This window comes from Anopheles coustani, chromosome 2 (genome assembly GCF_943734705.1).
Source record: "Anopheles coustani chromosome 2, idAnoCousDA_361_x.2, whole genome shotgun sequence".
Classification (NCBI taxonomy): domain Eukaryota; kingdom Metazoa; phylum Arthropoda; class Insecta; order Diptera; family Culicidae; genus Anopheles; species Anopheles coustani.
Window position 1 is genome coordinate 16,344,827 of NC_071289.1, and position 16,756 is coordinate 16,361,582.

The following is a 16,756-nucleotide window of genomic DNA, read 5'->3' on the forward strand; positions in this document are numbered from 1 at the left end:
AAAAGACACAGGCGATGATGTGGCGCAAGATTAATGATCCGCGCAACAACCACCACAGATGCACAACGCCAACATGCACCGCAAATCATCGTACAGTCAGAATTAAATAATGGCCAAATTACGATGTGCTTGCATCGCGCGTCACATTCCGCCCGAGTTTTCCTAGTTTTGGTTCCGCTGCAGCAAGGCTTAGGCAGTTATATTTTCGCACCCTATTTTCAATGTCACCTATCTTGTGCCAAAATGGTCAAAAATTGTCAACACGGACCCGAACGACTGTACTTGTGGCGCACAGTGACATTTATTCCTCGGTGGTTACACCCGTACAGGCAGGAGGAGGAGGAGGCACATTTTCCCAGCCGGATGTGATAAGCAGAACGTTTCAATGCATACAAATAAACACCGACGAATTGAAAATAATCGATCACTGGCCGCCAGTCGATCGGAACGCGTACATTTCCATTTCACGACTGGAAAAGCAAGCAACAACATTAAACTTAAGAGCTATTTAAACATGGATGACTACTTGGATGGTTCGTCCGTAAATAATTTAGCGTCATGGAAACGTTTGAAGGTCTGCTTGGTTCTATCTCTGGATCGGTTGCATCAAGTTCAAGTGTGGCTAATATCGCTGTTCAGTTTGTAGAATGGAAAATTCCTCCACGGCAGCAAACTGGATACTCGACGAGGAACATGTACCGTACAGCTCAACTCCCCCACTCCCCGTTTCCCGGCGCGATATTTTATTCAACTAACCGACGTTCCATCAACGAGAAGAATATTTCTCCCATAACGCTACCTTTACGCAAACATCATATATAACAGACGGGGGGCAGGCAGGCAAGGCAGGTCTCGTTGGGTTCACGCTCGTCTGATGAATGATTAGCATCAAAGTCAATTAACCCCTACGACTACCCTGGCCGTCTGCTCTCACCACGGCCGTCTGGAACCATGAAATCACGGACCCTCACTGTACTGTTAGATAATTTACGCACCACTACCTTCTCGATGGAAGCTGGTAACAAATTGAATTTTCTACGGTTGGATACTATTTCCCATCGTGATGTTATTTCCTGGGTAATATCATTTCTCGTCTACCTGCAGCAATCTTACCACATGCAGATAGAAAAGGCCACCTGGAGCGTTTAAAAAGCGAGTACTTCTCAGTGCGACGTTCGATGTCGTAGTGCGGAGATGCAGAAGTCCCCTAATTCAATCAAACAATTTCACACGTCACATCGTGGCACCCGCTTGCCAGTGAACTGCGGGTTCAAAAAGACCGACCCGCGCAGTGCTCCTTCCCACCGAAATTCTTTCCCTTCGCCTTCGGTGGTCGACCGTTTTGGCAGGAGGTAAAACGATGGCAGTTCTCAGACAGCGACGTCACATGGAGGACGGACAATCGGTGGAATATGAGGGCACATACTTGAGATCATTTCCGAGGCAATTTCAAGTGAGCCTCTCTCCTGCACCGACCGAGCTCCACGATCGCTTTCCTTTCGTGTGACGCATCATCGGCGACGTTATCAGATCAGACCATGGCTAATTCAATCAACGACAGTCGGAAGTCAATGGGGCATTTTGATGAATAAGAAGTACATGGAACGGTTCTCTCGCAGTGCTGGGAAAACATCGCAAGGATCATGCCACCGCTGCTAGTGATGGGCGTAATGAGTGAGAGCGAGTGAGTGAGAGCGAGTGAGTGAGAGTAGATACTTAGTGAGTGAAGCAGTGATAGATTAAACTCAACACAGGCAGTTTTTATAGCACTTTTGAGTTTTAAGCAATGCAATGCAAATGAATTAGGAATTGCAACACAAATTTGAGTCCTAAGCAAAAAACAAATTCGAAAAGTGAGTAAAAGAGTTAACAGTATTCCAAAGAGGAATTCGTATCCCAAAACAATGAATGAGTATATAAACTAGAGTTCATAAATTTTATATCTTCTGTTTTACTTCTTCATTTCCTTTTTTAGGATTCGCATCCCGGATTTAGCCTTCAAGTATCTGGGACGACTAGTAGTAGCTCTTTTGCTCACTCTGGGGATGTGAATGATAATTTAGTATTCGAATATCTGAGTCAAAACATATTTTGCATGTTATAAATCACCAAAGAGTAACCCAAAGATTAGAATCAACGTGATGATTCTTCAGTTCGATACATATAAATGGTTAGCTAAAAGAGGATCAATCTTCAGACATCACCATCAAAAGAGATCAATCGATCAATAACGGCGTAGTATTTAAGCATCCATTAAGCCGGCGATTCGGAGTTGTGTCCCATGTGTGAGACGTCACACACCGTGCGCTCTGGGGCTTGTCACTTATTCTTAACGGAACTGTCTCGGGTTACCTTCCATCTTCTCTGCTCGAACAAAACAAAGCCACTCCACCACACCCTCGTCAGGTAGTAGTGAACGATACGGCACGTTTTTAATGGCGCTTTCGCGACGATGATAATCATGATGGTCCACAGGCTGCTCGTGTGCCGCTCGTGTTTTCCATTGTCCGACGCTGTCCGTTAAACGCGTCTGTTCGATCGTCCTAAGAATCCTATTTTTAATCCGCCCAAAAACAGTGTGCGATGTAAAAATACTACGATCCGTTGTCTCCCAGAGTTCGCGTTAGCAATGGTTGTTTGTTTTTTAATCTTTCGTTTGCCGTTTTACGACAGCGCCCAAACGTGTTGTTGCCCAACCGGTCGTGCGCTTCCTTTTGCCAGATGTGAAATGCTGCGTGTTACGATCGTTACAAATTTTGCCACAACGTCCGCGAGTACGACACGGGGAAGTAATGAATAAAAAGTTCACCCAGTTTATAGATTCTCGTTTCCTGGGGAACTTGGTTACACATTTAACCCTCCCAGTAAAACCGATTGAGACAGACAATTTATTGGCAAGGCATTATAAGCCCCTCAAGTGACTGGCTTATTTACTGGAAAGCAATCGCATTCTACTTGCGCTGACTCACTGCGAAATAGCCTGTTCAATGGATTGTAATGTTCATTCTGATCAACTTAGGTTTCCCAAGCTGGTCACGTGGGACGCATTGACTATGAGCGTGAAGCTTCCCAGTTTTATTGTTCATCGGAGATCACGATTCACGGAAGCTCATAACCAACGGTGTGAAAATAAAAGATATACGAACAAAATGAGTTAGGCTTTTGCGTTCAGAACGATCGGTGAATTTGTTTCCCATAGGTTTCCAAACGTTTGCTACTAGCTCGCTGATTGAACATTATTTTTAAAGAGGTCGTAAATGTAAACAGCACTTCTTATTTTCTCTACACAAATTCTACGTCACAGACTTATTTTGTCACGAACTGGCGTTCACCATATCTTGTCCTGTGCCTCATGTCTTAAATCATCGAGATGTCGTTTGTTTGCTACCTTTCGCACCAAGCTCGGACCGGTTTCCAGTGGTCATAGGGCGTAAAAGGCATACTTCAATTAGGCACCACTCACCACCTCACCTTCGGCCGCTCTCTTCCTGAAGTGAAGCTGACTACGACTCGAGCGGAGTCGAGTTACAAGGTTTATTCATTGCTTTTCCGAACGTAAAATAATCACTGTGACAAGTTTACCTTCTCCATCGATGGCCGAGGTCACTACAATAACCACTTGAAATGGCGTGTTTCCAATGCAAATAATCGATACGCTGAAAAATCCCTCGGAGGAACTGAACCCTCTACTGATGTGTAACTTTCTCGGAAATGAAAACACACGATATTCTTGGAGACGCACTAAAGCCTGCATAAGCGAAACGAGTAACTCGAGAGGAATGCAAAGATCGAGAACGTTCGACGAAGGAGGGCTTCAGGTAACATTGCGCAACGTGTTTTGCGCAGGCCGCGGAAGATATTTTGATCTTTCAACAGCGTAAGCGCCTGTCCAGCTAGTTCCTAGTTCCTAGTGTTGTAGTGGTTAGCCTTGAGGTCGTGATGCATCGGTGTGATCACGGTGCATGCGAAAAATGCAACGATAACTGCTAGTAGTTCGACTAAACATAGAGAGCTCCTCTCCAAAACACTTACGGTAGAATGTGTTAACACAACTTAAGTAGTAGATAAGATGAAACGAAGTAAAAAGAATAAATGAAAACAAACAACTTACTACACCGAAGGCATACCGAAGCTTAGAAGAAAGTGTATTTAGAGCATAACTTCAAACGGCAGCCGTTGGTGATGATTCCAAACCGTTCCAAGACCAGTTAAGCGCTAGCGCAAACGCCGCTATATTTACGTTAAGTTAGGTGATGCGTTACAGAGTTGTATTTTATTTACCACCGAGCTTCAATTTCCAAACGCGCACATTAACCCACTTCGAAGGCAGTGCAGCAAAACAACAATTAGGCTGGTATTTTCGGAAAGCTGTTTAAAGCACCATTAGCTGGAGAATTTGGACCAGTGGTTATCTGTTTTCATCGATTGTGCCTGGGGATAAAACCGCACTAAATTATGCACACTCACACAAACCCCCACACAAACACTAAGATCGATCATTACACCGTCGACGATGCGTGAACTAACGCGCCTCGAATTAGTGCCATCGAATGTTCCAAAGTTCGAGAAACTTCCTCCAGTAACCTTGAGGAAACGAATCAACGGAAATGAGCGAAAAAAAAAACTTTACGATTGATTAATTTGCGAGCCGAATCGAATATTGTTTTCAAAACAACAACCTATGCGATAGTAATATAAATTTGCGTTTAATAAAAAAAAGTTTATATAAAACCTTCAAACATATAAATAACGGGTACGAAATTGTTCTTAGTGAAAGTTCACCAATCGATTTAAATTCAATGCCAAATTCTGAAAACAATTAATTTGAAATGTAAAGACCATTCGAAAAACAACATCTACCCTGTTGTTTCTTTCTGTGCCATCCATCAACTTCAGCGCCTTCGAAACCGACACCATTGGCCATGTAAAATTGATGCGCTGAAAAATGCATAACAGAGAGAAGCCACCGCGATTCTGCAGCCTGGTCAGACGTGGTCCAAAGGAAACAGCACTCCATCGCGATCTGCTTGCACGATCGATGACAACCCGTGCACCAGTGAAATGCATGCCACCGATGGCCACGATTAGCATATGCGTGTCCAGTCGCCATCCGAAGGACATTGCTTATACATGCACCCTGTGTGAAATGCATCTAGAATGAATTGCTCATTTCCCACCCGGTGCCTTTGCGATGGAGGAAAAAATGGACGCCAATACCATTTCCACAAGGGGGCCCACCACCACCACACGGTGGAAACTACATTATTTCCACGCATTCAAATGACCCGTGACCCACCGCCCACGGCCTGCAGCGTGCAGTCTGGCTCCGGAGGAACTAGACGGCACGAACTAGGTTAATGCTTAATTTACATAAATTGTAAACGATGCCTCGCGGCAAACAGGGCGCGAAGAACAAAACAAAAAAAACAAAACTGCGCCTCTCGCGGGAAAAATCCGGGTCATCTACCCAGGATAAAGGATAGCAATTGTGCTGGAGAAAATAGTGCCAACGGACGATGATTCCGGGTGGAAAATGGGTAAGTAAAAATAATTAAATTACTCAAAGCTCTACCCTTGAACTCGCCACATCTCACGTACTGGCACCGGTCCAGAGGGGCTAAACGCGGTCGGAAGTCGACGTATGAAAACGTAGAAGGACGGGACGCTGTAAACGCTTCCGGAAGGTCGACGTCAGGGTGTGTAGGAAAATTTAGTTTAGACTTTTTGTCCCGATCGTACGCTGGATAAATGTAGGTCGAGGACGCTCAGACGAACGACGCTGGATGAGTCCCTCGAAGGAACGATCACAAATCGTTTCGTTCGTGAAAGAAAAGTGCACAAATCTGATGCAAACTGCAGGGACAATGAACTTAGGTTACGTAAGTCGAAAAATCATTGACGTCAGGCAGCTTCGGGAAAATTGGATCAAGGATAAAGACATGAACTAGGACATTCCATATCCCTGAACTACCAAATCTTAACATTTGTCATGCAAAATTTTGTTTAAAAAATTCAGTAGAATATTGAATTTCAGGTAAAGATATTATATGCACGCGTTGTATCTTTTATGACCTGCACATAGAAAAGGAGACTGTTACTAGGCATAGGTTCATCCCCGTTTAACGCGATAATTGAATTTTCCACGTGATCCTCAAAATTCTCCCTCACTCGCCGTGCCTCCCAAGTGGCCTTACGGAGAGGTCTCCAACCGTTACGGACAACATCAACCTTGAGGGTGCTGCCCATGACACACGAACGTGACCGAAAGTTGACGAGCATAAACAACGTCGAAACGACCCGACAGCAAATCCTACTACAACGGACGGGGACCAGAAATCAATTGTGCATAGGCAACAACCAGTTTATGGTCGTGGAAAATAACGGCACGCCATGCTGTGCACCGACGATACTCCTTCCGATGACCTTCCACACGCAGACAGGTTTTGCGGAAGAAAGCGTCCATGAACATCCCGTTTGGACCACTCCATCACTTTGACCCGACGCCTGAAGGACACCCGCTGCCATTGAAAAGTTCAACAGGACACACGCACACACACACACGCTGGCTCTTTTGGGGGACACGTTCTATTATTCAGCAAGCCTAACGAGCCTAACGTCGAGAGTTCTTCGGGCGCAACCTTTTTTCCTGAGCAGAGTTTTCTTCGGCCAGAGTTGAAAAGTGGGCACGAAACTGGTAGCACAAATTGGCGTCACGTAATCATCAGCCTCCAAAAACCAAAAACAAAAACAAAAAAACTGGCCTATGAGAACAAACCTAACCGCCGTTGCCAGAATTGCTGCAGGTGGAGAACACGAACGGCCACAACGCAACAGCCTATCATAATGATGATGATGATGACGGTCATGGTGACGATGGAGAAGGTCCAAACGCTTATCGATTGACGTTGGGAAGGTGGTTCGACCATGAAAATAGTTCAACTGTTTCCACCAAGCATATGCAAATAAGCTGCTGCTTGTTTTGCACTGTTGCATAGCAAACATAATTCTTCACATATATTTTACTCTGTGCTGATAAGACTCGACACATTGATGGTTGTGCAAGAACCATAATATTAAACGATTTCATTTAAACGAATCAAATCCTCATTATACAACTCGAACCACAACACCCCCTTCCGCCACGTTTATTTTTGTTATTTAGATTTGTTAATTATAGGACGGCGTCTCTTGAATCATTTTTTCGCGTCTTATCAGCAAAGTTTCAGTACCGGCAAACCATTGACTCATCGGCATTTTTTCTGTTTACATATTTCAGTTCGTTGTACCCCATCGGTTGATTTGAAACCGCACAACAATCACGCGACCACTCGATGGCAGCCTCTTGATAAGGGAACGGAAACGGTTGCGTTAATCTGCGCCTTTTCATCTCGAATGATTTTGCATGTCTGGCTTAACATCAAAATTAATGCAAAAAAAAACACACCGAAGTAAACGCATTCCATTCCATACAATTCCATTCCAGACATACAATGAACATAATCTTAATTTATGGAACCAAAGGTCTTAAGGGCCAATCGAGCCGTTTCGGAGGGAACACACAAGGGAAAAGTAAAATCTTAAAATTCCAATACACTTGTTCCTTTAAAAAAAAAAAAAAAGAACACTGATCATGAGGTGATGGAACTGGTTCTACCACTTTTCATTTCGAACGACCACGGCGTAATTTGGATGCTTTTTAAACGCCATAATCGGGACGAGATGTTTCGAATGCCTGCAATCGCCTTTGGACATCTTGAGCATCACAAAACGAACGGGGAAAAAAACGAACGAAGTTGATAAACGACCAAAAACCGGAGTTGATGCTCCCGGCTCGTACTCTCAAGGTTACATTTTTAGGCACGCGATCACGTCACAAACCATCCTGCGCACACTTGTAAAACCGGTTAGAGATCGCACTTCTAGTATCGACACTTTTGAGGTGTGTGTTTTTATCCACCACATGGGGTGATGCGATAAGAAATGATACTAAAAGTATTACGCACCGAAAGAAGGTTCGGCGGTTTTTCCAATGATTATAAAATGTCAATTGCATTACAACATGGAGCTTGAGCGCCAACAAAGTGGAATGGTATTTGCTTCGAAGAAACATCGCCGTTTCTGATATGGCACGTTGCATGTTCTTTATACGGTTTATTGATAAGAGCAATGCACATTCTGATACGCTGTTTACAGGACAGCATTTATGCATGAAGTTTGTACTTAAGCTCTCAGAAGGAATGGCTGTCGTGCATGCACGATATTCTCTGGCTGATTGGACATTACTTCTTATCTTCTACACGTGAGCGCGCAAGATTGTCCTCCCTGTAAGGCACAGACCAGGGCCGGCTTGAAAGAACCACCAATGTCAGTGTGTCTTTCAGCATTTCCGACACGGTGGTTTTATGTGATTGTCCACAATTTGAGTCACATTGCCACTAGCTAGTATGTAAATAATGGTATGAGATCCTGCGCGAACATTTAATGACTTCATGGTAGTTAAAATTTCGCAAGGAACCGTCCCCAAACGAGGTCATTCTGGACAACGTAATGAATTCCCCTTCTTAAAAGGAGATGGTTTCAGTGATAATACAATCATTTAACAACTTTTAGACGCCGTTCTTTCAAACGGCGCTGGATGTTAAACAGGCACGTATAAAAAGGGTCAAGCAAACGATGACTCCGGCCAAATTACACCGGTATATCTTAAAGATGACGATGGGCAATGCAATCAACACATACGTAGGTCATGGCGCAACGATAGCGTGACCGGGCACATGGAGGTGTCGGGATTACTTTTATTGACGTTATGACGTTGGACAAACCTGTTCCTACCACCCTAGCGTACGTCAGAAGTACGACAGGGATGGTTTTAAAATTGCAAATATTTATAACTTCCTGTCGTCTAACGATGACGTTCTCTTTAAACAGTGTTGGCGACATTTGTTTCTTTGTTTTCACATTCAATTAGTAAGCTCAAGCGTTTCTTCCAACTTCTCAGAATAGTATTTGATTTTTTGGTAACATCTCTATCAAAAAAGATCCAACGACAGACAGCCCGGTTGGTAAATTAAGTCCTCAAGTGATGCAGAAAAAAAGGAACTCAAGGCTTTTGTTGGTACTTCTCAAAAGAAAACAAATCTTTCTCTTCCGATGGCTGGCAGTTGTTCAAATCCCTTTCGGATTAATCACGAACAGGTTCCTGCCCACTTTAATTCCAATTTGGATGGTGGATGATTAAAGGCATTTTCTAGGTATGATGCTCATTGTCGATGCGTCATGTAGATATTTTCTTCCACTCTTTCCTACTACTTTGTTGTTTTGCCGAGTTACCCAATTGTGAAAGAAATCGACGCTTCAAATGTCCGTCAACAGAAAGTCGATGACGATAATCAACAATTCATCTCCATTAGGTGGAGTACACGAACGGGTTTAACTCATCAACGTTAGTTAATCGTCTATTGTATTCCAACCGGAAATATATCAAGACGGTATCACTCGACGACGTTTGACCATTTTGCAACCCGCCCTCACAGAACATAGCTTGGTTTATGGCATTCATAAGTAGTCTAGAGCAAAAGTAGCGAAAGTATGTGAGGTTTCAGGTATCTCACCGGAAACCTTCAAAGTATACGTTAGTATGGCATTTCCTTTGTCCCCAGGAAGCCGGACCACTGAAGGTTGCGCGAAATAACAAATCAAATAACAAATAAGTGCATGTAGGACAAGCATGAACCGTTCCACAAGCCAGGTTGGTTGACTGGCAGGTGTCATATAAGCACATTTTTGCACAATATTACCAATGGCCAACGTCGAGCCTAACCGACAGTATGTCAAAGGGGAGTGAGTCATTCGGAGCAACCACAAATCGACTTCACAAGCTGCCCCGTGTCTCATGTAGCCTTGGCTTGTTCCAGTCGCTACACCAAGACGAAGCGAAGGAAATATGATTCTCCAGTGGATACGCGAAACAAACTCCCCCCACAAAAACCAATGACGTCATCGATGGATATGCCTATCAAACTTCAGACAGGTCTGGCAGGTGGACCGTGTATGTGTGTGCCATGTTTCCGAACCTGCACACACCCCCCTTGCTAAAAAATGGATGGCGAATAGAGCCTGGGCTGTTCTGGAAGGGACTGAACCTAACGTTGTGAAATCGATAAAGGACGAACGGTACGGACTGCTGGCTGCTCGGAATTAAGACGCATTTTCCTCACACCCAAAGCAGCAGCAGCAGCATTCAGCGACAACGTGATTGGATGAGGTTTTGGCACGTTGGAGCATCGGTGGAGCGGACCGTTACGTGCGTTACGGGAAACGTAGCGTATGGAGGTTCGCCGAAATGCACCCAGCCTTATAGTGCGCAGACTCCTGTACGGACAACGTGCCAGGAAAACATAAAAGACTGGTAGCGAATTTTGGCTGTGCAAGGACTGCACGAAGGAAAAGCCCGATTTGTTAGATGTGTGAGTGGGCCGGGATTTTTCCCTCCGGCGAACAGAAAAACAGATCCCACCAGTCACACCACCTTATCTCGGCCTACTGACTCACACTACTACTTTGATAGTGCACTTTGCACTCTGCAACAGCTGATGTAGTGGCGGTTTTTGCTTTCGAAACTCAAAACAAGCGAATCTGAAATGGTTATAAAAAGATCCAGTTTTTAAAGAGTTGTGCTTAAAAAACGTGATATGCTCAAAAAGCGGTTGCACACGTAGGTTTTCTGTGCCTCCCCGAAAGTTCGAGGCTAGTCACATGTATTTGGAATGGAGCTCCACGTGAGTTTCCCATCGTTCGGAATTCACCATAGGCTTCACATTCATTTGACAAACTGCCCTTTAACTAACATAGATCTTAAACAAACAAGACAGCAACAAGTAAAGCATTACTTTTTCGTATTCACCAATTGACGACTAAATGAATCGTGATGAATCTAGCAAGATAAAATAATCGATTCAAATAAAAGATGTACAAGACACATGTTTACTCAATACGTATTATTAAATAATCATTATTACCCTATATAATTAAACCATAAAGAAATGCAAGTGCAAGATGCAACGCACGAAAGTAATACAAAAAATTCTGTTCATCAACACGGGAGGATATGACTGAGATTATAGTGAACAAGGCGTGAGTTGGCGACACATTCAGAACAAAGACGCCAATCTCACACCAAAGGAGACCATTCGGTGGACCTGCTTATCAGCAAGTCGGCTTAGTCACAGCGCAAACCGAACATACGAACACACTTTGCTCGTCGTGTTCCAGGAAGCGCGACTCAAAGGCAAACACTTGACGTGGTTGTACGAGAAAAACATACGGTTTCCTCGATTGGAGGTTCGGAGGAATGAATACTGTGCCTCCTTCGTGCTCTGCTGCTTGAAGATACTTCGAGTATTACGGCGTAGAACTCCACCTCCTCCCGATCGATCCAATGTCCAGTCCAAGGCTCGAAGGGGGGGAGATGGACTTTCTCCTAGGTTTGATTGTGGTCGATTTCATTTAGGACTTGGTGGGGCAAAAGTTTGGAAGAAAGTAATCCATCCAATCCGTGGAGCAGACTTTGGCCGCCACTAAGAAAGCGTAAACAAACGGAATCTTACCCACTTGCGCTGCACAGGGCAACGCGAAAAATGGTGCAAAGAAAAACATCGAACGCGAAAATGTGCGAACCCAACGGAAAGCGAACCGCTGGACTTTAATTCTGGACGTGAAATTTTCACCAAGTTTCACGGGGCTCGAACGCACTTACACATTTGGCGGACACTGCACGCCATGGAACAGTCTCGAGCAGGACTGTGAAAAAGACGACGATGGACTAACATTCCACCGATGCACTAATGAGTTCACCATGACTACACATTGGTCGCCAATCGACGACAGCTTCGTCATCCGGTTATTGTTTGAAGTTTGTTTACAAACAGGTGTACCAAGGCCGCCCCACACGTCATGCCGCTTCTGCAAAGCGCCTGACTAAACCGCTTAGCCATCGACACCCGATATGGGTGACTCAACAAGGCGATCAAAACCCGATCTGATGGACTACAACCGTTGACCCCAAAAAATCATAACGAAAACATCCTCAATACCGCCGTTGGGCAAACCACGTAAGGCGATGTGAGCGGATGGCTGCTGGAGTAAGAAGGTCAGTGTGTTGTCCAATCGAATACCGAATACCGGAGGGTCGGAACGTGCAGGGTCGTAACCAGCAGGTACTGAAAATCGTCCATCACTCGTCACGGTTCGTGTCACGGACTTCTGGTGTCCTCCGGTACCTGGATTGCGGCAGTGGAAGCGATGTGGTCAGAATAAATGATTGGAACAGTATTTAACACATTCCACGAGATTGTCATTGCTGGAAGGGAATCGTAATCTTTTATCTCTTGAAATTCATCAATAAAAATTGGACAAACATTTCTGGTCATTAAAATACATTTGCAATGAGAGCTGGCAACCTGTGCGGCTCAAGAAAAATAAAATGGGAAATTTAGTGCTCTTTAATCATTTTAAAATGTTGTCCATTTCAAACTGAAACTCTCACTTCGGTGATACGTTGGTAGATCAGGCCACCAAACCAAAGGCATGGCAACTTCACATCACAAATTAGATTAAAGAGATTGAGGCGGATAACACACGGAGAAGCCTAAAGAATTTAGCAACGAATTTCGCACGTCCGTCTTGGCGCTGTTGGTGTTTTTTTTAGTCTTTTTTACCGAACCACACCAAAAATCGATTGATAGCTTAGTATTGCGCGCTTTAGTGTCTTTGTAGACAAATGCAACAGCACACCCAATACTCACGTGTTTCGTACGGCACGCAACGAAGGACATTCGACGTATACGACATGTGACCATGTCTAGCGCTGTCAGTTGCAGATTCCGCCGAGTTGCAAAATCAGCTTAGGCCACCGAACGAACAACTCGACCCTCATACGGGGAGCTTTGGAGAAAACATTACATAAAAAAACATACTTTCGTAATGGTGCGTCTAACGCTGGCGTATGCACACATAACCTTGGTGCAACGTTTTGCGCCACACGTCCACCGACCGACCACATTCGGTGTGTTTGCTAGTAAAACTGTCGGCCATTTTGGCACGGGCAAAAAGGTTGCTTCTTTTCCTAGCCCCACAAATGTCGATCAATTTCGTCTTCCTAAAGGCCAAGTGTGCATGGTGCGATACATTACACGTCATGTTAAAAATAACTCAACTCCTGGAAAGCATATTCGATTGCTTTCCGAAGAGATAACAGACCGGCTATGAGTAAGCTACCTGTAGCGTAAATCCCAAAATAAATATTAAGAACCCAACGCTTTGCTTTATCTTTCGTTTTCGGCTATTGGGAAAAGGCAACCTTCAAAAAGAAACCCCCTTCTTATCATCGTATGTTATACGATGGAAACTACCAACTCCCTTCGCTGAGGTGTCCGTTTCGCTCGTAACGGTTAAATGTTCATCAAATCTTGTAGCAAAGCCCTTCGGAAAACTGGTGGTCAGCTTAACACTGTTGCTGCAAACAAAGTGTTGCAAACAAACAAAATTATTATCAACCGTCCGACTAATCGGGCGTGCTCGCCGTCGGGGAACTAGTAAAATCCAGATAAGCCGTTGCCACTAATTGGCCCTCTTAAGTGTCAATTTTCCTTGGTCGACGGACTGTACTAGTTAGCGTAAAAGTGCGATCATGCCACCACTTGCGTCATTCGCATGTGCAAAAAATGTTATACACGCGCTGTTTGGTTATTTTAGTATGTTTCCGTAGGACATACCTTACAAGACGAACACATTTTACTTCAAACAGCCTTATTCAATGATTTAAAGAACAAATTCGCGCCCAGCAAGATGTTCTTATGGACAGACTTATACACGAAAAGAAGTCAAAGTTAGGGACGAAATTAAATACGCAATTAAACGAAGTAAAATATTTCGGAGGAGAGAAAACCAAATACCCGACGGGATAACAACCAATGTTGATTGCAAAAATCCTTTAACTACCATTATGTGACCGGAGTGGAACAAAATTATATGTAATTTTGGAACCATTTTTTTTTTGCATTTACTGCAACCTAATTTGCATTGTTCGACCGAAGCGGCAGGGCATTGGGCCTAATTGAATTAGCAGGCGTTCGCTAGTTCTTTGACTTTAGCTCTCACGAAACCGAAAGAAGGATACACAGACAGACAGTCGAGCAAATTGAGCCAATTTTCGTTAAAAGGCAAGTCACATCGGGCACCTTCCTGTCGGGCATTCTTCTTCTTAGGTCCTTGATTGATGAGTTTTGTAAGAACATGTTACGTGGTCCTTCGCCCTTCAGGAACTAACAACAAAATAAAATGGATCGGCGACAGAATGTCGGTCGCGAGCGATACAGCTCGAACGTATGAATTTTTCGACAGTCCATTTGTTTTCTCGTACTTTTGCAGGCTAGAATCCAATATTAAAATAGTATCTTTCAATATGCCCTTCTACATGCCAAAAAGAACGGTAAATAAAGTATTACCCTAGGATATAATTTAATTACCTAAACTAAAAAAAAACATGGTCAACCGATGCAAAATGTTTCACAAAAGGATCACCACGCGTTAAAGAAGTATCATAAAAAAATCCATATAAACAACCTGATAAGGAAAAAAGATAAACACAAGATCAATATTATTTTTATAGTTTTACGTCTTCGTAGGTAACTCAATACAGTCTGTTCAAACGAAGCCACAATCACCCCACAAAGGAATTGGAGAGATCGAAAATGCGTTTGCAAACTAGTCTCTTTCTACCTCCTTGACATTGGGGGTATTCGTCACACAAGGACGAAGCAATGCATGTCAACTGTATCATAAATGATTTGCATCAGCGTCCAATTGCGACAATCGATATCGTCATCGCCATTTTTATTGCTTGGGGAACATGTGACCGTTTGTTAATCACCGTGATAATCAATACGGGAGCCGCCATCAAGCAAAAAAAACTACACCTACCGGTATCATCCTCACCCTATATGTAATGGAATTGACGCCAGTCTTCGTTCGACCCAAGCTTGGTTGTTGGTTTAAAAAAGAGGGATAATACGGGGAAGCATTCTACCCATGACCCAGATAACATCCCCGTCCGACATATCATTGGTTCCCGTTGCCGACGAGGACCTATTAATCACCCACCAGGAACCACCCGGACTTGCTGAAGACCCATATTCCTACTCCGCATCCTGGTACACCGTGGGGCAATCTGTCCGGCGAGGGACCTTGTGCTAAATAGTAACCGCGTTTTTGGCAGCTCAAAATAATCACTACGAACGTGGGCTCTAAATGTCCAATCTTCCGATCGCATACTATATCGATGACTAAAACATAAATCTCGTTATAGCACCAGGTGCGACACCAGCAATCCGACATCAAGATGACGTACGAGGAAGAAAAAACAAGGAGGCAAAAAGATGCGAACTCACCGCTAGATTAATAATGGCCATGGCAATGGTGTCGCACATGGCTATTGTTACTGATAAGAATCCACCCTCCTAGTGATACATTGATTGTTGATGCGGGGCGATAGGATTGTGTCGAGGGCTTTCAGGAGAACGACACACCGTCAGACGCGTGATTACCGGATGTCCTTCTCGTACAACAAATACCCCGAAATAGAGCTCTGATCGACCCTCCGCATGAGTTACAATTTCAAAATATATGATTTGTTCACCGTAGCTGTTTCTTATCAAACCGTCGTGTGCGATCTATCAATGAAATCAATTCAAGTGAGTAACGTCACAAAATCACAAGTGAACGTCGTAATCAATGTTGAAATTGAAAGAAATCTCTCACTAGATAAAGATCGCACAAAAACTGCCTAGCATATACATATGAAAAAGAGTTTTCTAAAATCAAAGAAAACATTAAATGTAATGTTTGAAAGCGGCAATCGATTCATTCGTGAATTCGTAGCACCTTTAGCTGTGGTTCTACTGTGTCGAAGAATGTATTGAACCTTTTATTAAAGTTTCAAACATGTAGCTTGATTTCAAGCACGTTATGTTGAGCATTCACCGAATGCGAAAGGCCTGCATTTGTCGATTTGGAATTACTTATCACTTTAAATGTTTGCGAAACTGATTATTTGAAAAAAACGGGAACATTTCAGAATGAGGTGAAAATTGACCCATCCACCATTGGCAATAGAGTGCGCCATTTGTCCAACAAAACGGTTTTAGACTGTCCAACGAATTCCGAGGCAACAGCGCAAAGACGTTCTCACCTACAAAAGTCCTTCAAATGTGAAATATTGTTACCTATAGCTGAACAATTTACATGTATCATCTTCACAATCGTGTGGGTATTACAATTAGCATGCTGCATCTTACTCTTTCCTTCTGCTTTGGGCTGGGTGTTGATCCTTTTATCAAACGGCACTACCGATTGGAAAGTAGACTTTTTAAAACGAAACATCAAAATACCCCACGCAAAACCGGAGATGTAGCATGTGTGAAATGTTTTAACCGTTTCACGAGGCGCCATGAACGGTACATCGCTGCTATCATTTAATACTTCTTTTCCAGGCAATGACGTCCATCGATCTATCGAGAAAATTTTTGCGCTTCGGAATGTTTTCGGCTAGCGCGCTACAGAGAGCTTGTCCGGCAGGGGTTTTCCTGCATCGTTGTTTTTTTTTTGCACTGAAACAGCCATACCAACATTACCCCACCAAGGTGAAGTAGCAATCAGTACAAAGAGCGCGAGCCCCTTCGGGGCCAGTCTACTTTCCTCT

At 43.7% G+C, this 16,756-nt stretch overlaps 1 protein-coding gene across 3 annotated transcripts in view; it reads right to left on the bottom strand.

The window, feature by feature from the left end:
• The window catches only part of LOC131266541 (NPC intracellular cholesterol transporter 1), a 35,479-nt gene that overhangs the window by 16,982 nt on the left and 1,741 nt on the right, over positions 1 to 16,756 (bottom strand). The window lies entirely within an intron of this gene.